Below are 22,977 nucleotides of genomic sequence, written 5' to 3'. Positions count from 1 at the left end.
TAAAACATTATGAACACTTAGTTAAACCTATGTAGGCCTTACATTCTGTGAATATGCCCACTTATCACGTGCATCATAGCTTATTTAATAAGAATTGGGGATATCTAATTTTAACAAATTTACTGAATTTCATATTTGAAATTTTCAGCCCCTGAGGACACATGAAAAGATAGAGGCAAACCCAATTGCAAAGGAGGTGAGCATGGTCATGGGGGATATTATTTGTCTGCATGGAAATGGGCACTAACCATAACCATCTCTACACACTATTCTCTAAGGCAATGGGATTCTTGGAGCTGTTTACTATAATAGTTTTACAAAAATGACTATTACTGCACCAGAAACTGTTTTATAAGTTAAAAGAAGTTAGCATTTCTGCCTTTTTGGACACTCATTTCTAGAAGCAGTATTTCAGACAGTAAAAAGAAAGGTGGCAGACTCTGGGGTTGCAGAGGGGCCCAGGAGTGTAGGGGGTCCAGTAGGGCCCTAATTATACAGTTTCAAGATATCTTGGTAGAATAGGTCAACCTTAGGGGCCCCGGGAGGAGGGAGTCGCTGACCTTGTTAATGTTCTTGCACTTGCATCACAATAATCTGCACAGCAGTGGCTTGAAATGTTTTTGAAAATATATCAATGCCCAGTGGCGTAACTAGATGTTACTGGGCCCTACAGCAAATTTAGTTTGGGGCCCCCAAGGTTGACCTATTCTACCAAGATATCTTGAAATTGCTCTATAATTAGGGCCCTACTGGCCCCCCCTACACTCCTGGGCCCCTCTGCAAGCACAGGGTATGCAAACTTTCTTTTTATTGTCTATAATACCTTTAATAAACTATCATATAAGAACTACAAAAAGCAAAATAGTAGGAATTCCAAGCAGAGTTCCAAACAGAGCAGGAGGAGACTAATATTCATCTTGAAACCTAGTTCAAACTGGAATTTCAGACTTACAGTATATAATTAAAGATTGCCTTTGAGCGTGTTTATATGTATCCCTAATCTACCCACTTATATCTCTCTGCTAGTAAAACTGCAAAACTTTATGGGTATAATTATGATTATGGCTGGAAGCAAAGCACTTAAGTATAACAGTCTCTTTTGAAGTGTAAAGCAAAGTACAATGCGTAAAGAGGTGAAAAATACTCATCTTTTAAATTGCAGATTTATTGATGAAGTGAAATAATTTTTCTTTCCATCTACAAAGGAACTGTGATTTTGCTACAAAGGAAGGACATATATGGGATCATTTATGTCTGCAGACCCAGTGGGCAACTTGCTCTTTTCCCTGCAAAAACACCACTTTCATTAAATGTTACTTGCATCAAAATATGCTCCTTCCACTTCCATATAGTTACACTTGGCACCACTCAGTCGTTCCTGCCTTCCGTTTCGAATTAAGCACTGCTGTCAGCGCTGCTTTAAGGTTCCAGCAGGCTTTGGCCAAAATTTCATTGGTGGGCCCACACTGGCCCAAGAAATTTATGATACCATAACCCTCAAGCATGTGAAATTCAATATAGTAAGGCAGGCTGTGAAGAAATAGTCTGGTCGCTTACTGAAGAGGACATAATCCCCAGGTGTGTTGCCCTGGACCAACAGCCCTGAAAGCAGAAAAATAACTAAATGATGATGCTACAAGAAAAAAGGCAGAGAAATAAAAATAACCATACTGTAGAGCTGTTCCAGGGGGTTTGCCATTTCTGCAAGATGCTTCTGCCAAAAGTTATCCCAAATGAAAAGTGTGCTATTGGTCCCCCTATCCTGGTGGGCCCTGGGAAAATGCCCCTTTGCCCATTTACTAAAAAGGCCCTGACTGCTGTGCCTATTGACACAGGTGAACCCTGGAGCTACTGCTACCTTCCGACCAGGCACTAGCTCCAGGGTTCCCATTCCGCCCTGCGTCAATAGGCACAGTGCACTAAAGAACTGGTGCTGGCATCACTTGTATATCCCATAGCGCTGCACAATAAATGAGTTTATAAACTGGACATAAATAATTACCTACACAGCAACCAATACCAGATACAAGAGATGAAGGGGTCCCTGCCCAAAAGAGCTTCAAATCTATAAGGCCAAGGGGCTGAGACACAGGTATGGGAATGGGCAAGATCAGAATTAGGCAAGGTGAAAGATGTAGTACAGAGTATTGCATTTACTAGCTGAACTAAAGGAAATGACACCAGATGCACTTTGCTCACTGCATTAGCTGATGTAAATGATCCCCTGCTGAATAAAACCAAAAAGGTCAGTTATATATTTCAATTGTGGGACTCCTACACAAAGCAGAACAATTCTAGCCTTGATGAACCCTCTCCTGTATAACAGAATGTGGAAACAAATCTACTACTAAGGTATCTTACTAAACTAAAATAAATGTTCAAGTGCACTAGCACAGAAGCCCATAATATCCATTATAATATCCTGCTGTGTGCACCTGTACAGATAAATATAGTGCTATAGTGTTCATTGGTGCTGTATTTATGAAGGGCAGGGTGGGTGAGGCAGGTAGGTGTTACCTATCCCAGACTCTACTGTCCCTAACACACATCATGAAAAAGATGTAGCGAAATCAGTTACGGACAATTTTTAGGAACTTTAGTAAATGGGATCCTAAATGCGCCACTCCGTGGTCCTCCTGGATTCTCTTAAAAAAATCAAACAGATATTAAGCATCATTCTGTCAGAAACTTTCCCCTTCACGTCCATTAGCCCTCTTTCCACACCCACATCCCTCTCTATTACCCCTCTCCTGCTTCCTTTTTCTATACCCTTCTAACTGCTCTAACAGAAGCTAATACATAATGATAGCTTGTAATACCACCTACTGTATTTGTAACCAACTATTTTGGTACTGTCCAACCTTCTTTGGAAAGATGCATGGTATTACAATTTGTCCTAACAACATTTTCTCTTTTCTCATGTAAACTCACAGTACTATTATTATTATTAGGCTATATTATAGCAAAAAGGATGATTATGAATAATAAACATATTTTCAAATATCAGTACTACCCAGTGGCTGCCCTTGCAAATTTTATTAGCAGTATTACTATTATTTTAGAATAATGAATTGAACCTTCTAATACATTAATGTGTACTTATGATGAATATTATAGCTGAACTAGGCATGTTAATGTTTATTAATTGTAAGGTCTAGTATCAGGAATTGATGGCTCTTTGTTTTGTTTTCTTTATGTTTTATATTTTTTTTAAATACAGCTGAGAGTAAATATTCTAAGCTTACTGTGGTGAATGTGATTAAAGGATTAAAGATTAATGTTCATTCAATATTCTGACCTCAGGAGAAAAGAAATCGTTGGCTGGACTCACCCTTACCTCTGAGCAGTATTGTTACTCTGCTTATTAATAAATATGGATGTTTAACTTTAGATGGATTTGACTCAGAGAAAAGACATTGAGCCAGATAAGGGAAATTATATACTGGAGAACTCTGATTTTAGGGGGAGATATAGAGAAACATTGCTGTTTTTGACATTTTACTTTGAAAGAAAGCTTTTTGTAATATATTATATTTATCAATAGTAGGAACAAGTTGCAATCTGTTGTAGTGGCCTCACTGACTAGTGAACCTAAGGCTGATAGGAAAGCATGTCTATACAGCAATGGCAGTGGCTTGTCACACCTAGTTGGGGGGAGTGCCCATAGATCTTGGTTCAAAGCTTTACATTCAGTGATGAGCTAATCTGCCCTGTTTCTGATGCAACCGCGATTTTTTTTACATCTTCGCAACTTTTTTCTCACTCCAAATACCGTAAAGTCAATGGGCGTTTTTTTTCTGAACTCATTTTCTTGCCGCAGAAAATGGCTAAATGCTAAATTTTGCAGCAAATCTATGCCTGCCGAAAAAATTCACTCATCACTATTTACATTCCCAACAGCTGTTCCTAAATGGAAAGCTGCCAGAAAAAAAACCCACATTACAAGAGTTGTTGGAAGTTGTGCCACCGAACAATAGGAATAGATGAAGCATTGAATGTATTAATATTAATTATTTTAAATGCTTTCAATGTTTGTTAGTAATTTGCTGCCCCAGGACTTTTTAGTAAATATATATAATGAGGAAAGTCTGATGTTTGAAAAAGCACATCTATGCTTTCTTGCCATAAAAACAAATAAAAAACAATGCTTTAAACTTAAATTCATCATCAATACATTTAAATGATATGTAATTTTGCTGTTCTATATCATTACTTAAAAATGCAGTTTATCATCACCCTATCGACACTTGTAGCTGCAGTTCTGTGTGCACTACACTACTACTATAGAGATGCTTAATTGAAATTGGCTGCCTTTCCTTATTTCCAGTGGCGCAGTCTTCTGAGGGGCCCAAAACATATTGCAACCCCTACCTGCCACCCTTAGCTCCTCACTGCCACTCTAGATCCCCTGCTTCTCTCTCATGGCCAGAGAGCAGGGGAGGGGGAATTTCTGTACAACTGTAGAGAAGCTGTAGAGGAAGCAGACTCTGCTGTCTGGGCCCTCATTTCTTCCCCCACCCACACGGTCTTCTTCTATAGTTACACCACTGTTTATTTCTTTACTTACCCAAGCCATTAGTGCCTGATTTGCCTGAAACTGATGACCACCAGTGCAGTGTGCAATATTGGACACATTAGGTAAATGCAGTGTTTTTCCCATAATTCCAGCGTAATCATGGGCGCACGGGGAACTGGGTTGGCCGCAATTGCACCTAGTGTGTCAAAGTGAATGCAATTTCAATGACATTTGGTAGCAAATCAGCTGCAAGTTGTGGTTAACATTTTCAGGCCTGGGGTTAGCGCTGCTAACCTGAACTTACCACCACATACAGGGTTGTGGGAGCTCCAGGTTTCCCTTGCTTCGGTAGGCACAATTGTTTGCAATTCAGCAAAAGAGGCAGGATGAGTACAATGACCCTTGGCATAACTATACAGAAGTGCACAGAGCATGTTTAACGATAGTTAATGAATAGCATCAACTTATGCAATAGTTGTATCCATTTTAGCTCAACTACATGCATGCCGCTGCATTCATAAATCAACCCTAATTTCATAGTTAGATAGATTCCCTAGCTCTGTAGGTTTCTTGTACTCCTTGTGCTGCTTCCCTTAGTGGAATTTTTTATGGTATAGTTTTTATTACTATATTACACTGTTTTAATTCAGTCTACCATTTAAATTTTTATTTCTGAACCGATAAATGTATTTTTTTTTAGTTAGTAATATTGATATGTAGGCATCAGTCTCAGTGCAATTTGAGTCTAAGCTTTCAGAAGGAGCCAACACTATACAATAGAACTGCTTTCAGATAAGCTATTGTTTCTCCTGCTCAGTGTAACTGAAGGTGTCATAAGCCGGACATGGAATTTTACTAGTGAGTGCTATCCTGATATCAACCACTAGGTAGGGCATGGAAGTAGTGATGAGCAAGATATTTCACCAGACATGGATTCGCGGCACGCATCAAAAAAAATGTGTGAAAATTTCGGCGACGCAAAATGGGACAGATTTGCTCATCACTACATGGGAGCATTTTTAGAAATTCTGCTGATTGGCTTTTGGAATAGAAAGGGAGGGAGGTAATATCACTCTAACTTGCAGCACAGCAGTAAAGTGCGACTGAAGTTTATCAGAGCACAGGTCACATGGCTGTGGCACCCTGAAAAGTGAAGAATATGACTAGCCCCATGTGTAATTTCAAAATTAAATATTAAAAAATCTGTTTGCTTTTTGAATAATGCATTTTCAATGCAGCATTCTGTTGGAGGAGCACTATTAACTGATGTGTTTTGAAAAAAAAATGTGTGCTATCATGGCAGAATCTCTTTAAACTTACAATTTTACAATATTTTAATTGTATGGTATAATGTAGGCAGAGAAAATCTAAATCTTTTAATTGTGAATACCTGGTATCCTAATACCCCTAGCATTTAGCGAGTGGTTTGAGTGACAAGGCTGACCCAAAGGCTATACTCTGATTTTGTTTTTTCATCTGGTGCTATTTCTTGCTAGCAGTTGTATGTCCAGTAAAACATGGCTGATGATCAATAGCAGGGGAGATCAAAGCAGGGAATATTCCAGTCACACAAGAACTTCTCTGTACAGCATAAAAAAACTGATTATTTTTTGACGCTTGTACTGAGGCGCTTACTAGGATTTCATAGCAAAGAATTCATCTTCTGTCCTTCAATGTGCTCCAATATACTAATGAGCAAAAAAAGAAAGACATTTTGGTGTCCAGTCTAGTTGATAACTTTTTCTTTTCATTTGCTTAAATACTGTCATGGCTATAATAGTTAATGTGGGCTTATGGAACAACCTTGTCTAAAGGGGTTAAACCAGTAGGATTCCATATTATATGCCTACAAGTATGTTTTTAACAGTGGGATACACTTGAGGGGTTAATTCTTAATTAACGCGTTAAGCTAGGCTCTCTGTTATGTTTTTAATAATGGAAACAATAAAAAAGTACTTTTAATGAGAGAGGACCCAGTGCTCCACTTAATTCCTTTTTCTCTGCTAGTTGATAACATATGCAGTGAGACACTGATGCTTCTAAGTATATGGTAGCCCGTGGCCCCCTGCCATTTACACAGCCTAATGTAATCTTTGTGTCTCTAATCTCTTGGGCACTTAGTAAATAAATACAGAGGAGCTAAATAAAAAATTGCAGAGATTGTACTAATCTCCCCATGTGCCAGAGCCCTAAAGGTTCCATTTAGTTCTGCTTCTCACTGGCTAGGCCAGAGAAATACCAGCCAGATGGCAATGGGGAGATTGCCATCCCAACGGTTTCCTCTCAAGGCAATTTCCACGATTTCAGGGAAATCGCGGCGCTGCATATGCCATCCCGGTAGGATGGCATTTCGGGAAGATTAATCGCCCGCGACAAGGGAGATTTGCCGCGGGTGACTAATCTCCCCGTGTGCCAGAGCCCTTAACCTTTTCAAGTTTCTATGCAGCTATGCCAGTGCCACAAATCATAATAACTTTGTTTTATCCTGTTAATGGAAATGTGATATTATAATTCTTTTTTTGTAACTTATATTTTTATTAAGTTTCAACAATGATGATTATACAATGATAGTGGTAAATGATAAACATATATGTAATAACAATGCTTGGTGATGGAATTCTTAGAAATATGTGTGAGTTTCCACGATGGTTTTCCATATTGTCTTAATTCAGAGGGAGATAAAGAAGAAGTAGTTAGTACAACACTTGTTAAGCAGAAGTATATTGATGGTACAATAGGCTTTCAATCTTTGTTAAATGGGGGGTTCTGTTGTTTAGTCTAGCTATACCCGCTTCAAACACCTTATTGGATTCCACTCTTCGTATGACCTCAGCCAAAGTTGGGGGGGTTGGGGTTTTCCAGTGTGCGGCTATTGAGATACGAGTCGCTGTTAGGACCTGGTTAATCAAAGCTTGATAAGCTTTATTGGTTTTTGGGAGTGGTTTGCCCAGCAAAAAGGTCTTTATGTCTAATGGTACTGGGTTTCGTGATAGTTTGCTTAATAGGTCTGAGATTTCTGACCATAGTGGGGTTATCGAGGGGCAGGACCAAAAAATGTGTGGTAGGGTACCTATGTCTCCACAGTTCCTCCAGCATGTTAGGGGATGGTCAGGGAACAGAGTGTGTAGTTTGGCTGGGGTGTGGTACCAAAACATCAAAATCTTATAAATATGTTATTTCTGCCTTGAGCAGGTTGTCATTTTTTTTGCATTTTCCCAAATGAGGGGCCAATCCTCCTCCGGCAGAGTTTGGGGGAGATAGGAGTCCCATTTACTCATGTATGGGTGTCTCATAGGTACGCCAGCTTTGGGTTCAGAGAGAATCTGATAGATTTTGGTAATCAGTCCCTTCTGTGGGAGGCCTTTCCTAGCAATTGATTCAAATAGGCTAATAGTATTCAATTTAGCTGTTTCACTGTAAGGTTTAGCAAAATATCTCAGTTGGAAATATTCATAAAGTTTTAAAGCGTTTCGATTGGTTTTTTGCTTGAGTTCTTCGTATGTTTTGACCTCTTTAGTAAGAGGATTCAATAAGTCAGCTACAGTTTGGAGTTCTGAATCGGACCATTTATTAATAAAATGGGGATGCATTCCAGGCTGAAAGTCAGGGTTACTTAGGAATAGTGTCAGAAGTGATTTAGTCGAAATGAGGTTATGCTTTTGTCTGAGTCTGTACCAGATTGACAATGTGTGCTTAGTAGAGGATAGAAGGGTAGCTTTATCTACTGCACTGTGCGGAACAGCCCAGATAAGGTGGTTTAGGTGGCCTGTTCCCAGTTGGGTGTTCTCAATATGGCCCCATACTGAGTTGGGTACTCTATCGGTCCATGCCAGTAGTTGTCTAAGATGGGCTGCTTCGTAATATCTGCTAAATGATGGGACCCCTAGTCCTCCCAGCTTACAGGGTACTGTCATAATGTTTTTTGAGATTCTATGTCTGCGATGGCCCCAGATGAAATCATGGCATAGGGTTTGTAAGTGTTTGAGAGTTTTAGAGGGGATTGGTATTGGGAGGGTCTCAAAGAGGTATAAAAATTTTGGTAAGATGGTCATTTTTATAGCTGAGATTCTACCAAACCAGGACAGTGAATACTTGGATCATTTTTGTAGTAATGATTTAATGTGTTGTAGCAGTGGGGTGAAATTATGTCTAAATAAATCTGTGTAGGTTGGCGTAATGTGTGTCCCTAAATAACTTATCGAGGTTGGCTGCCAATTGTAGTGATAGGAACTCTGTAGGTGTTGTAGTTGGTATTGCGAGGTGTTTATTGGTAGTGCTTGTGTCTTGCTGACATTTACTTTATAGTTGGATAGTTTGCTGTATGTATCTAAAATTCTATGCAAATTCGGGATGGATATCAGTGGGTTTGTCAATGTCAGCAGGACGTCATCTGCAAAGAGAGAAATTTTGTAGTTTGATCCCTGAAGGTTGACTCCAGAGACATCTGGGGAGTTTCTAATTACAGCTGCGAGAGGTTCTATGCTTAATGCATATAGGAGGGGGGACAGAGGGCAACCTTGTCTGGTACCGTTAGTTATGGTGATGTATCTGTGGGCTTGACCAGGTAGTTTCAACTGAGTGGTTGGATTTTTATACAATGCCTTCAGGGCGTCTAGAAAGGGACCTGAGAATCGGAGGTGGGACATTAGTGAGAATAAGTAAGGCCAGCTAAGGCGATCAAATGCTTTTTCTGCATCTAAGCTCAGGAGGACCGCTGGAGTTTGTTTTTCGTGTAGTATTTCTATCAAGTTAATGGTTCGCCTAGTGTTGTCCCCCGCTTGTCATCCCTGAATGAATCCTACTTGATCTTCATTGATCAATTTTGGGAGTATGGGTGCGAGTCTATTTGCTAGAACCTTAGAAAACAGTTTAAGATCCGAGTTTAATAATGCGATGGGTCTATAGGAGGAGCATATACTAGGGTCTTTCCCTTCCTTGGGTATCAAAGTGATGTGATATTATAATTCTGTGCTTCCGTTTACACCTCCTGTATAAAGAATGTCCCTTTTAAGTATTACTTAGGCTTTTTTAGGCTTCACTGGTTATCTCCAGACAACTTCTGTGGGAGCAATAATCTGATATTACATTAAAAGAACAAACAAGGGTTACAAAATATAACAGCTCTATAAGGGGCCCTGCTCAAAAATCTGTAAAATTTAAAGGAATGGGGAATAACTGCCTATACCATTTCAGGGCAGCTGTACTGTTGATATATTATACCTCCGTATCTGCCTAATGAATAAGAGTTACATTTACCTATAGACTTTCTTATACTTCTTTACTTTCCCTATATTTACGTTTGATAGGTACAACATATAAAACTAATGTGTGAAGTGACCGAGCTGCCATTTTTCCTGGATAGTCACAATCTTCCTTCTAACCCACCTGCAGTATTATAACATGCTTTCAACAACAAAGCCTTCAAAAGTCATGTAATTGTTAAAGTCACAATGAACGTGGACTAGAGAAAAAAAGAAATGAAGGTCAAAAGAGATTTACTCAAATTAATGAAGAGAATGAAGAAGGTGGCCCAACTATTAAAATAAGCTATGCAATGTACTATAGTTACATTACTAATATTTTATATGTAGATTATTACTTGTGCTTTGCAAAGCTTAGAAACACTTATTGCCTTTGCTCATTTCAATGTTTTGAAAGCAGTCCTGATTCACTTACAAGGACACATTCTGTGAAGATGCTAATAATTAATATACAATGTACTACCACAGTTTTTTGCTTTACTGTAGCAAGAACTTTGCAAGAAGGTTTCTTTTCCTTCCATTCACAATAGCAGTGAGTGCTCTTAAGAACAGTTAGTATCTAGCCGCCTACTATAGTAAAGGGGTCGGAATTCAAAGTACTATTAGTATTACTTTATAATTTTTACACACTCTCATCTGGGTGGCCATTTTCAGTCATACATCCAAATGTCTGATAATGCATTGCTTCAGGGGGGATGTTTCAAAAGACCATCCTGTGATCCTACCAGGTCTAATTGGGCTTCCACCCTAACCTACCTATTGGGCTGCTAAGTGTGTGGATGAGGCACTGGCACCTGGCAGACATTTGGCTCCACCTCACTTCATCTGGTCATTCAGGCCAATTGAACAGTGCTATTTGCCTGTCTATATGAATGGCCAAACTTCACAATATCCAGCTGTTTTAGCCCCTTGGAGCAAAATGGTTGGATAGATGCCAGATTAACCATGTATGACAACCTTCACTTGTCACCCCAACTGGCAAAAGTGTTAAGTTGGACAACAATAAAAACCTGTAATATAAACCTATTTGAACAAGGATATAAACCAGGGATCCCCAACCTTTTTTTACTTGTGAGCAACATTCAACTGTAAAAAGAATTAGGGAGCAACACAAGCATGAAAACTGTTCCTGGGGTTACAAATAGGGGCTCTGATTGGCTATTTGGTAGCACCTACTGTATATGGGCTGGCAGCCTACATGAGGCTATGTTTGGCAGTACACCTGGTTTTTATGCAACCAAAACTTTCCCAAAAGCCAGGAATTCAAAAATAAGCACCTTCTTTGAGGCCACTGGGAGCAACATCCAAGGGACTGGTGAGCAACATGTTGCTCACGAGCCACTGGTTGGGGATCACTGATATAAACCATTATATCAATCCAATTTTTTTTATAAATAAATACTTTTGTTAAATAAAACATTCAGAAATATGCTGTAAAATCCCTTTCTTCCTAAGAAACATTAATGTCAAATATTACTACAAATTATTATGAGTAAATATTATACCAGAAACAGTCCTGCTGCAATTAGCTGTTGCTTAAAATTCCTTCCATGTCATAAGCTGTAGCTAGGAAAATACATGTTATTCTATCTTTATTCTTTATCATAACTCATTGAGGTGAACTGGTGCCATCTGCTATGTGTAAAATGTTTGGCATGTGTAGGTAGGAGTCACCGAAGTCCCTTTGTGGCTTAAGTAGCTGCTCATCATTTCATTCATAATTTCTTCTATACCCGGAGGCTCTTCGTGTGACACTGTGGCATCAGCATAAAAAAATATACTAAACATCAAAAGGCTGCAATATTTCTTACAGCCTAGACAAGTAAAATTTAACACACACGTATATACATAAATGCACATACATACACAGAAACTCTACCAGGCAATGGATTAGATTTAGAGAGTCTGCCAGTTGTTTCCTAGGATGTAAGCGCCTGGGGATGAAACCTTACCCCATGTTTAACTTGAGAGATCATTCTTTTGTGCACTGTAACCATTATTGATGAATAACTGTATTTCTTATCTATGCACACAGCTCCACTATTCCCATTGGATGAAAACAATTAAGTGAGAAAAAATGATCAAGAAACTAGAGAGCACTCAAGAAGGTGATGTAAATAAACCCATGTGTTCTGCAAAATCAGATATCTGAACTTTGGAAGAGTTTCAAGATGAGACATGCGTTATCCAAGGGAGGGAAAGCTACAGTGATTCTGGCATAGAGAACATAGAAGTACAAGAATGAATGTCTCAGTAAAAAGTAATATAACAGAGTGAACTGGTGTAAGCTCTGGTGTGAATGATCTGCACAAAGATGTTAAAGGGTCACTTTATGTTCATTTTAAACTTTCCATATGGATTTGCCTAATGGAAATATGAAGACATAAAAGAATATTTATTTTCCACTTGCTTTATTTCTCTAAGTTTTGAAAGAGTATTATTGGCTCAACTTGCAGGTCTATCCTTGCCTAAGCAGCAACTGGGAGGCTTGCCACAAGCTTTTCATGCGCTCCCGCTGGGCTGCTATTGTGTTTATAAACCCATTCCAACACAACAGGGGGCTCAGCCTAGCGGTCCACTGGGTATGGCATGAGATCTCTAGGGATGTGGCCAATGGAATGGGGTCCATAGCTAAAACAAATCACTAGGTTTGATCCTGACCTGCAATGAAAGATACAACAAATCTATAGTGAATACACTTTCACTGATGGCAGGGTGCTGTACATTTTAAGTACAGGAACAGGCAAGGCCGTATAACAGCAGCAGTATGAATGCTAACATTTCAAAGAGAACATTAAAAATTAAAACATCATTGTACAGTCTTTTAATCTCATAAACGAGGGCAAATATTTGATAAATGGGGAAAATTTATTGAAATGCTGGGAATCTTTCAGAACTTTCCAGTTTTATTATTTGACAAATCAGCTTCTTAATTTTTTTTTTTAGCCAGCAGACAAGCTCCCAAATCCTGCCAGGGAGTCTGTCATTAGTTTTAATGGAAACCACCTGTCACCATGTGCCATAAGACTAGGAATAATATTATCATTTTTGTCCTACCCTTTTGGCCCACCCCATAACAACCCATGTGATTTTACAGAATTTTTAAATACAAAAAAATCTAAATCTTTGAATTGAATAAAGCTTTTAAAAGTAAAGGGTAAGTTTCACATGTGATGTGCAACTCATCCAGCTGAGTAAAATGAATGTCTCCCATCTGGCAGAAGCTCGCTTGCTAGTGATTATAGGCTTTCTTTGAGGCTTGAGACACAGCAGCTCTACAAAATATCTGTTTTAATACTTCACCTTTAAAAACAAATGGACCAATGGATAGAGCTGGGTAGCATATACAAAGGATGTATGAAGTCCATATACACCATCCATTTCAGTTGATTAGTATTAAATCCATCTGCAACCAATTCATCACAGTCAAGAGGTGGAGTTACCCATAGTGAGTAGCACTAGGGCTGTGCCTGAAGTTATGCCAATTAATCAGTTGTCTAAACGACTAAGAGGAAAAGGGGAACCAAACTTTTATCCTTTATGAGGGTCCTTCAAGGCCATTGTCCTCCCTGGTCATATTCCTATAAACCTAACAAGCGTTCTGGGGGCCTTTTTTGTAACTTTTGGTAAACATCCAAAATGGAATGAGAATGCTTCACTATTTTAATTTATTTTCATATCGGTTTATTAGAGATTTAACATGTGCAGAGAAATACTTTCCAGCTTTTTGTTAGTTATAGTGCATAGTTATTAAGTTACTCTGATAACAAGAACCAGCAGTCAATAAAACAAGAATAAAAGACAATAGTTTAATTCTAAGATTTAAAAAAAAATTAAAAAAATGGTGTTGTTTTACCCAGCAGAAATCATTTAGCAACAACTGCAGTTCAAAAGCAGCTTCTTCTTTTACTGGACCAAGTAAAGACTGCAAACCAATAGAACTGAGGCTCATTTTATACCACAATCTTATGAAGTTTGGGAGGAACACCAATTATAGGGGCAGTAACATGGCTCTTGTTTCTCAATACCAGCTTTAATGTATTTTGTTGCTCTGCTACCCGTGATTGTACAGTAACTGGGAACATTATTGCTGCCTTGTGTGTTGTTTATTACACTTTAGCATTTTTCCAATTCTCTTTATAGATGCATGCAGGGCCTGTCATTGAGCTGTCTGGCAGTTGTATGGAGGGGCCCTCCACCATATTTTGCACTGGGGCTCATAGGCCTCTAGATCCCAGGTAAGCTCACAACTTGACTCTTATATTCCACAAGAGAAATTGCTCAGCTCAATCCTTAATACTTAATTTGGCCTGTGATATACTTAAATACCACTATGCAAATTGTATGGACTGGTTCACCTTGCACCAATTTTGAGATCTTGCTACAATTCAAAAGTTGATTCATGGCTTTGTACCATTTAAATTTTTATTTTTAAACCAATAAAAGTATTTTTTTAGTTGTAATATTGGTGTGTAGGCACCATCTCAGTGCATTGTGCCTGATTCTGAGCTTTCGACAAGAGGTCAGCGCTGCACATTAGAACTGATTTTAGGTAAGCTATTGTTTCTCCTACTCAGTGTAACTGGAGGAGTTATGAGCCGGACTTTTTTTTATAATTGAGTGCTTTTATCATATCTAGCATTAGGGGGGGCATAGGAACATTTTTAGCAATACAGGTGTCTGGGAGCTGCTATCTCGCTTCCCATTGTTCTGCTGATTGGCTGCTGGGGGGGAAGGAAGTGAGGGGGTGATATTACTCCAAGTTACATGGCTAAGGGCACCTGGGAAATGCAAAACATGGCTAGCCCCATGTTAAATTTCAAAATTAAAATATAAAAAAAATCGTTTGCTCTTTTGAAAAACAGATTGCAATGCAGGATTCTGCTGAAGAAGCTTTATTAACTGATACACATTGAAAAAAAATTGACAGAATCCATTTAAATTAGATAAGTTATTGTTTTTCTGCCCATTATGTAAATAATTGAGTAATACGTTTTGGAAACCTGGGGATGTTACTCAATATATATTTTTTTCTGGAATTAAAATAAACTTGTCCCTCATATATTTCTGTTATGCACATTTACACTTAGTTACGGCAGTCTCAACAATCTATATTAAATATTGTCTGTATTTAGTATGCTAAATCATTGCCAAATCTCTCATCTCTACGTTCACTCTGCCACTTGTGTGCCAGTTAACAGCCGAAACACATACAACCTGTATATACATGTAGCTTCTTACATACCTAAAAGCAGTAGCTGCTGGTGTTGGGCCAATTCCCTAAAGTAGTGTCAGACCTTACAAATAAACTCAAAAACAAGGTAGACGTGCCAGATGTAGTTGCTACTTGGCTGACATTCGTCTTCAGATTAAAGACTATGGTTTGGATTAAAATGATCAGCATTTATTAATTTAAAACTGTTCATGTGTCTGCCATAATGTTGTTGATGTACGCAGGATATTTTTTCTCTGCGTCTGTGTTTAAATCCATGCTATTCCATCTGTTAAATGACTAAACGTTAACTCCTAAGTCTCTTGGGTCTATAGGGAATCTTGTAGAATAGCCACACTGAAATAATGTTTTTTATACCTTCATGAGAAAGTCAAATGACACAGAGAAGTAGGAAGGACTTATCTCCTGAGAGCTGCATAATTTTTTTGCCAAACATGCTCTTAGCAGGGCCAAGGGCCACAAAATAAGAAAAACAAAAAAAAGAGTTTGACGTGCCTGTTTTGGAATGATAGTGTTAACAGAAAAATAAAGGCAACTTTGAAACTAACCAAAGTGCTGATGTACGCTGATGGCATAAGAGTGTCCTTTGGCATTGTTCTGCACATTCAGAGCTCTGTTTGTTGGTGAAAAACCCGACTCCGGTTTTGTTCGATAATGTTAGTAAGCATGAGCACTTTTGCTAAGAAGCAAAGTCATGGGGCACTATACTGTAACATGGACAACAAAAACAGGACCCTGATAACATTAAGAGCTATATTTCTGTTTATTTAGTGGGAAATGTATTGTAGCAGAGCACAACTGTACTCAATACCCTAGTAATGCTGCATTCACCATTTCTCTACTGGAGAGGTACAGTCAGCTGGGGGTCTTAGGGCAGGCCTGGACTGGAAATCTGTGGCAAATATGAGGTTTGGCATGGTACCGAGAGACTGGCGGATTGCTAATGTGGTGCCATTATTTAAAAAGGGATCTCGTTCTCAGCCTGAAAACTATAGGCCTGTTAGTCTGACATCAGTAGTAGGAAAGCTTCTGGAAGGGGTAATAAGGGATAGGATAGTTGAATACATTGCAGTTCACAATACTATTAGTTTGTGCCAGCATGGTTTTATGCGTAACAGATCTTGCCAGACTAATTTAGTTGCCTTTTATGAGGAGGTGAGCAGGAACCTTGATGCTGGAATGGCAGTTGATGTCATCTACTTAGATTTTGCTAAAGCGTTTGATACAGTACCTCACAGAAGGTTAATGATCAAATTGAGGAATATTGGCCTAGAACATAATATTTGTAATTGGATAGAGAACTGGCTGAAGGATAGAGTACAAAGAGTGGTGGTAAATGGAACATTTTCTAATTGGGCCAGTGTGGTTAGTGGAGTACCGCAGGGGTCAGTCCTTGGTCCTTTGCTTTTTAACTTGTTTATTAATGACCTGGAGGTGGGCATAGAGAGTACTGTTTCTATTTTTGCTGATGACACTAAATTGTGCAAAACTATCATTTCCATGCAGGATGCTGCCGCTTTGCAGAGCGATTTGACAAAATTAGATAACTGGGCAGCAAACTGGAAAATGAGGTTCAATGTTGACAAGTGCAAAGTTATGCACTTTGGTAGAAATAATATAAACGCAAACTATCTACTGAATGGTAGTGTGTTGGGGGTATCCTTAATGGAGAAGGATCTAGGGGTTTTTGTAGATCACAAGTTGTCCAATTCCAGGCAGTGTCATTCTGTGGCTACTAAAGCAAATAAAGTGCTGTCTTGTATAAAAAAGGGCATTGACTCAAGGGATGAGAACATATTTTTGCCTCTTTATAGGTCCCTGGTGAGGCCTCACCTTGAGTATGCAGTGCAGTTTTGGGCTCCAGTCCTTAAGAAGGATATTAATGAGCTGGAGAGAGTGCAGAGACTGCAACTAAACTGGTTAAGGGGATGGAAGATTTAAGCTATGAGGTGAGACTGTCGAGGTTGGGGTTGTTCTCTCTGGAAAAGAGGCGCTTGCGAGGGGACATGATTACTCTGTACAAGTACATTAGAGGGGATTATAGGCAGTTGGGGGATGTTCTTTTTTCCCATAAAAACAATCAACGCACCAGAGGTCACCCCTTTAGATTAGAGGAACAGAGCTTCCATTTGAAGCAGCGTAGGTGGTTTTTCACGGTGAGGGCAGTGAGGCTGGGGAATGCCCTTCCTAGTGATGTGGTAATGGCAGATTCAGTTAATGCCTTTAAGAGGGGCCTGGATGAGTTTTTGAACAAGCAGAATATCCAAGGCTATTGTGATACTAATATCTACAGTTAGTATTACTGGTTGTATATATATATAGTTTATGTATGTGAGTGTATAGATTGGTTAGTATAGGTTGTGTGCTGGGTTTACTCGGATGGGTTGAACTTGATGGACAATGGTCTTTTTTCAACCCTATGTAACTATGTAACTATGTAACTATGTAAGAGGGGCTGCTGTAAGATGCCATTGACAGCCACTATTTAGTGGGACTGGTAGGCTACTGTTTGGGTCTCTGTTTACTTAAAATGCCAGGGCCTATTTTTAAATCCCGGTCCAGACCTGGCTTGGGGTCTTTTACCTTAGTCTATTAGATCTTTGAAAGAGAAATAACTGCCCTTTAAGTCTGCACTACAATGCTTAAAAGGAAAAACCTTCAAAGTATATCCTAAATAAGGGTTCTGTACCATATCTAACAAATATGCTTAAATATAGTATACAAAAATATATATTTTTTTTTCCATCTGCCACCATCCAGCAGTAAGCCACCCTTAGCTAATAACAGGACAGACGTGTCCTCCGTTCACAGTTCCAAGAATCTTTAGAAAAGCAAAGTTTTCACCCGAGATCTCAGCCTTAATGGCAATCAAGCTGTACTTCCAGCTATTTGTACTATTTGAGCAAATAGCCCAAATCTCACCTTAACTGGCATTCAAAGACCTGACTGCCACCGCTCCAAACCTGCACTTGCATGGGGGCTATACCATCTATTTCAAAACTACTACCTTGCATATATAGACCCTAAAGTGCCTGTAGCTTGAGTTTAGCACTTCAGTTCTCAAAGTAGCACCATATTGCTCATTCATGGCACACAAGGGGGCTTTATTCTCTTACCTTGGGGTCTATTTTGAGGGGTGTATTGTGTTTCACCATTATGTTTTTTCCTGGTGTCATCATGAGCAACTGGTTCTTTTGTACAGTGTGCAAAAAAAGATTTCATTTGTGCAGGGGGCTTTACAATCTGCAGGAAAACAATTGGATTTATTACACATCTGTTTTGTATAGTGGAACATGCATCACAATATAACTACTAGGATATTACCTTGCTTGGGGGCATGGAGGTGAGTACTGCCTGTGTGGGCCATACACAGCATGAGCTATGCTGCCTGTGTGTGCCATACTCTGCCTGTCCTATGTTGCCTGTATGTGACATACTCTGCCTGCCCTATGCTGCCTATGTGTGTCATGCTCTGCCCTATGCTGTCTGTGTGTGTTTGCCATACTCTGCATTACCTATGCTGCCTGTATGTGCCATACTTTGCCTATCCTATGCTGCCTGTGTGTTCCATACACACCAGCTTCATAGGACAGGGAGTACATACAGTGACACAATGCTGGCACTGCTCCTACAGTTTGTCTGAGGTACAGTATAAACAGGTGAACAATGTGGGAGTTTAGCGTGAGCTATGAACAATGAACAAGGTGAACAAAGAGGGACCAAAAGGTGTGAACAGTATGGGGAATTACATGTTTAAACAATACAGGGGGATTACAGCCTGAATCTGAGGTGTGAACAATGCAGGGAGCTAGGTAATCTCAGTACTGATACCATTTAAAGCTTACACAAAGGTAAGCAGCCAGACAGGTGGCGGGGCCACACAGAGGGGGGCCGCAGACACCGCTGCCTTTGGCAAATGTTACATTCCAGTAAATGGGAAACATGCTGCCTGTTACCTACAATGGGAAGTTCCATGTTTGTGCAGATGGGGCAATTAGATTGCAATTAAAGGACCCCATTAACTACTTATTTATACAGATTGGTTTGTATCCAGGCTGTACAATCATGAGCCGTTGTGCTGATTCCTTATTGAGCAATTTGGTAGATCAAACTCCATCACACCAGCTACCACTGCATAAGGGCTCTGGCACACAGGGAGATTAGTCGCCCGACCCTTGGCGACTAATCTCCCCAAAATGGCATCCCACCGGCGATTTCGGGGAAATCACCGGTGGGATGCCATTTCAGTGAGATTAGTCGCCCTCAACAAGGGAGATTTGTCGCGGGCGACTAATCTCCCCGTGTGCCAGAGCCCTAAGGACTGACCAACATGCTGAATAATCATATCAGTACAATTTGGCGAGCCACATGCATGGCCTAATTGGTAACGATGTGAGCATTTCTGACCAGTAGTGGATCCAGTGCTGCAATCTTGATAGTGGGCAATATAAGCAGATGGATGCAGTCATTTGCTAGTCTGGGGGCAGCAGCCATCTATATACCCCCCCTTTTTTAGCTAAAATGAGGGTTATTTGGCAAAAGAATCTTTCAGAAGGGCTGTGCTCTTACCATTCCCAACAGTGCCAAGCAACGGTGTGAAGTCACCTCTTATCACATGACAGGTGTTGCTTATAAAGGGGAAGTGTACCCTGATGAGTCAGGTGTATATGGCATTTATTTGGCCTTAGATGTGCTGTACATACATAGCTAAATCTGCACACAGAGCATTGCTTTTTAAGTGCAGTTACTGTGCTGCCATATCTCTTGGGAAGATCTGTTCATTCATCAGCCATGGTTTCAGTCAGTGCTGCTGCTAAGTCTGGTGAAAACCAGCACTAAGATTATAGGCATCTCCAAAGCGCAATTTTCCAAATTCACTAAAATCAGTAAAAGGAACAACATCCGCTAGTCTGGGGGCAGCATCCATCTATATACCCCCCTTTTTTTAGCTAAAATGAGGGTTATTTGGCAAATAATCTATCAGAAGGGCTGTGCTCTTACCTCTCCCAACAGTGCCAAGCAACGGACTGAACCAACTCACCTCTCCTCATATGACAGGTGTTGCTTAGAAAATGGAAGTGTACCCTGATGAGTCCTGATGAGTGCATTTATTTGGCCTTAGACTTGCAGTACATACATACAGTAGCTAAATCTGCACACAGAGCATTGCTTTGTATGTGTGGCCTATTGAGTAAGTGCAGTTACTGTGCTGCCATATCTCTTGCCAAGATCTGCTCATTCATCAGCCATGGTTTCAGTCAGTGCTGCTGCTAAGTCTGGAGAAAACAAGAGGGTCCTTAGTTGGTAGGGTGTCCCTTAGCCTGAATAGTGGGTAGAGATGGGGGTTACCCTCAGCCCCGACAAAAGGAAGACTTTTTTCCTTAAATGGAGAGATGGTTTATACAAGGTATGCATGGGGGGCAGGTTCCTTCTAGTAAGGAAGCAGATGAGCGGGGCAGCAGCACAAATCATTCATTACTCTGGCAGTGACCAGGCTGCTTGGCTGTTGGGCCTTATACTATTCTCTAAGTAGAAGCTGTTGCATCTTGGGAAACAGGAAGTGATGCTGCATCCATGTCACGCAATATGCCGTACATATTACAGGAACCCCCTTAAATCATGGCTTTAACTTTTCTTGTGATCCACATGGGAGAGGTAAGGGGTCAGTTGCCTTGCCCCTGAGTTCTCCCCACAAGAAGAGTATGAACAAGTGCCCCAGTCTCTATAATAGAGCAGTGATTCTCTGCCTCTCTCTCCTCATAACATTGCAGCTATAACTTACAGCTGCTGCAGCCCCCATACTTGTTTCTTTTACCTGGGCTGACTCACAGCCTGGTCACATGATGCTGTGTGTGAGAGAATTGTGTTGTACAATATGGCTCGGCCTTAGTGTAGACAAACGACTATTTGTGCTTGTGTATATATTAACCCAGTGGCATAACTACTGGGGGTACAGTCAATATGATTGCACCAGGGCCCGCAGGAGACGTGATTGGGGCAAATCGATTATAAGTTTGCGCACACTCCCGTCAAAATAAGATTGGGTGCTCTTCTGGAGGGGAGGAGCCCCAGAATGGAGGCCCAGGTTCACATCCTCCACCCAGCAGTAGTTTCCCTAACAGACTGGAGGAGAAATTAGTGGGAGCCTGAGGTTTTATTAATACATTAATTTTTAATCAAATAATTCAGAATTTTAAAACTGATTTTCTTTTCCTCTGTAATAATAAAACAGTACTGTTTTTCTGAAAGGTTTTTTTTTTCCTTTAAGGCATTGTAGTCCAGACTTAAAGGGCAGTTTTCCTCTTTCATCTTTCATCTGCAACATTTTACCCACAAATTAAGATGTGGGATAAATAGTCAAAAATGGGATATTGTTATTTTCACACAAATGCTGGGAAGAAGAAATTAATTTGTTTTTGGACATATCTGTTTTACTTTTGTATCTTTTTTCCCAGCCCACAAAAGAAGTGACATATGCAATATTAATCATGGGTTTAGATAAGTGAAGCCATGTGAGTGCATTTTCTTTCCTAAATCAGCTTTGTCAGTGCAGATAGAGGAGTAAGCAGAAGTAGCACCCGTTAAGATCCACTCTTGAATGAACACATCTTTACCCAAACTGGTCATGCTGGCCAAATCAGGTCGATCCAAACTTTTGCCCTCCAGGCCAAGAATCGAATCATAATAGGGCCCTATGCAGTTTTCATCCAACAGGACTTTCAAACTTACCCAATAAATATAGGTCCGATTTTCTGCTAGATATCTGTTGTGGAAGGCCCATATACAGACAGATTTAAGCTGCTGATTCGCCTCTTTCAGGCCGAGTTGGCAAATTATCTGCCCATGAATAGGCCCTCTCCAACTGCCTAGTATAAATATGCTTTATCCTTATGCACTCTTATGCTCCTTCTAGGAGTAAATGTGTTTTTGCAATGTCAGCAAACAGGTGGATCTTCTCCCCATATGCCCATCTTAGGTGGGTGATATTGGGCCAATTCGATCGTTTGGCCCTAGGGCCTAACTATTGAAATACGATGGGCATAGGAGCCATCGGACTCAGGGCTGCATTAATGAGCCAATTTTTGGGATTCAAACAATGGGCAAAAGGTATGTTCCGCACAATCTCTATTCCCTTTAAGGCTTGGAGATCCTTTTTCTGCCATAAATTTGTCCCTGTTTGCAGCTAAATACATTACTCTGCTGTAGGGCTTGCCCCCTGTGTTGCTCTTCAGTATTTTTCCTAGTCCAAAGACTGCTAAAGCAATTAGGGTCTATGTAGGTGATTTACTGAAACTAATGCCAACTGTCATCACATTTAATATAACCAAAAGGTATTGCATTTCTAGTGATATTTATCAAGGGGCTCATAGTTCTGGTCTGGCAGGAATTAAGAGACTTTGGAGAGTTTGCTTTGACAACTCAGAATGTGTTAGTACAACCTCTGTGTTTATCTTTGTCACATTAAACAGCTATGGAATTAAAAATCTGTGCTTTCTCATCTAAAGTAAAAATGCTAAACTAGTAACACACTTTTAGGTGGCAATGTGCTATATGGCTATTTTTATTTTAATGAAATCTTAAATTCTAAAAAAAAGTTGTTTTTTTTAATTCAAGCCCACATTGGTGTTCTGACCTTTCGGGAGGCCCCCCTCTGAAAACACATACAGATATATATACACATTTGTGTATCTTCCATTGTCATGTTGGAGCAGTAAAGGGTTAAGTTTTCAATTTAGAAAGTCTGTTTGGAATCTACATTTGAGGGAAACCCTTCGCAGTAGGAGGTAATTCACAAATACCCCCTAAAAGACGGTGAAGACAGACTGTCTAGCTAGGGGACTGTGAGGTGTGAAGAGCCAGACAGGGCCAAATGAATCAACAAGGTAACTAAATTCTCATACCTGAGCTACAGTGGAGTGGTCTATCTCAGGGAAGATTCTTAGCTAATATTTCTTTAGGCCCATAAA

The 22,977-nt window shown here is 39.9% G+C and overlaps 1 long non-coding RNA gene across 1 annotated transcript; it reads right to left on the bottom strand.

Moving 5' to 3' along the window:
- Positions 1-1,149: 1,149 nt before the first annotated feature.
- Positions 1,150-4,878, bottom strand: LOC116411782. Its single transcript, XR_004223348.1, has 2 exons — positions 4,821-4,878; positions 1,150-1,602 (listed from the first exon to the last, which is right to left on the bottom strand). It is a non-coding gene; the product is annotated as an uncharacterized LOC116411782 (long non-coding RNA).
- Between the last annotated feature and the right edge of the window lie 18,099 nt (positions 4,879-22,977).

The sequence above is a fragment of the Xenopus tropicalis genome, chromosome 6, assembly GCF_000004195.4.
Source record: "Xenopus tropicalis strain Nigerian chromosome 6, UCB_Xtro_10.0, whole genome shotgun sequence".
In the NCBI taxonomy this organism is placed as follows: Eukaryota; Metazoa; Chordata; class Amphibia; order Anura; family Pipidae; genus Xenopus; species Xenopus tropicalis.
The sequence above is the reverse complement of the archived record's forward strand: the minus strand, read 5'-3'. Positions and strand labels throughout refer to the sequence as shown.